This window comes from Phyllostomus discolor, chromosome X (assembly GCF_004126475.2).
Source record: "Phyllostomus discolor isolate MPI-MPIP mPhyDis1 chromosome X, mPhyDis1.pri.v3, whole genome shotgun sequence".
Taxonomy (NCBI): domain Eukaryota; kingdom Metazoa; phylum Chordata; class Mammalia; order Chiroptera; family Phyllostomidae; genus Phyllostomus; species Phyllostomus discolor.
Window position 1 is genome coordinate 67,640,422 of NC_050198.1, and position 729 is coordinate 67,641,150.

The window sequence follows — 729 nt, forward strand, 5'->3', positions numbered from 1 at the left end:
AATAATTTTTTAAAATTTTAATCATTGTTCAAATACAGATTTCTCCTTTTTACTCCCAATCCAGTCCCCCCTCCCACCCCTCCCCACTTCCCTCCCATTACCACCCTCTCCTTAGTTTATGACCATGTGTCCTTTAAGTTTGTTCCTCTGAACCCTTCCCACTGTCCCCTTAAATTCCCTCTACTCTCTTCTGTGGGCACTGTCAGCCTGGCCTCTATTTCAGTGTCTTTGGTTATATTTTGCTTGTTTCTTTGTTTTGTTATTTAGGTTCCTGTTAAAGGTGAGATCATATGGTATTTGTCTTTCACTGCCTGGCTTGTTTTGCTTAGCATAATGTTTTCCAGCTCCATCCACGCTGTTGCAAAGGGTAGGAGCTCCTTCTTTCTTTCTTCTGCATAGAATTCCATTGTGTAAATGTACCAAAAAATATGGAACACTTCACGAATTTGCGTGTCATCCTTGCGCAGGGGCCATGCTAATCTCTGTATCATTCCAATTTTAGTATATGTGCTGCCAAAGCGAGCACAAAAATACATTTTTTAAAAAGAGAAGAGCTTTTTAAATAACCTATTTTTTCCTTTCCCTAAGTAATCTGTCCAACATTTTAATAAGTCAGCTTTAAGAAATTTAAAAATTACAGAAAACTGGCTGACAGCTGCCAGAAAGGAAGGGGGTAGGGAATGGAATGAAAGATGGTGAAGGGATTAATGAAAGAACATTTATACACAA

General features: G+C 38.7%; 1 non-coding gene across 1 annotated transcript; it reads right to left on the reverse strand.

Moving 5' to 3' along the window:
• Window positions 1-422: 422 nt before the first annotated feature.
• On the reverse strand, window positions 423-526 carry LOC114505792. The gene has a single exon (XR_003685264.1). It is a non-coding gene; the product is annotated as a U6 spliceosomal RNA (small nuclear RNA).
• Window positions 527-729: the final 203 nt, after the last annotated feature.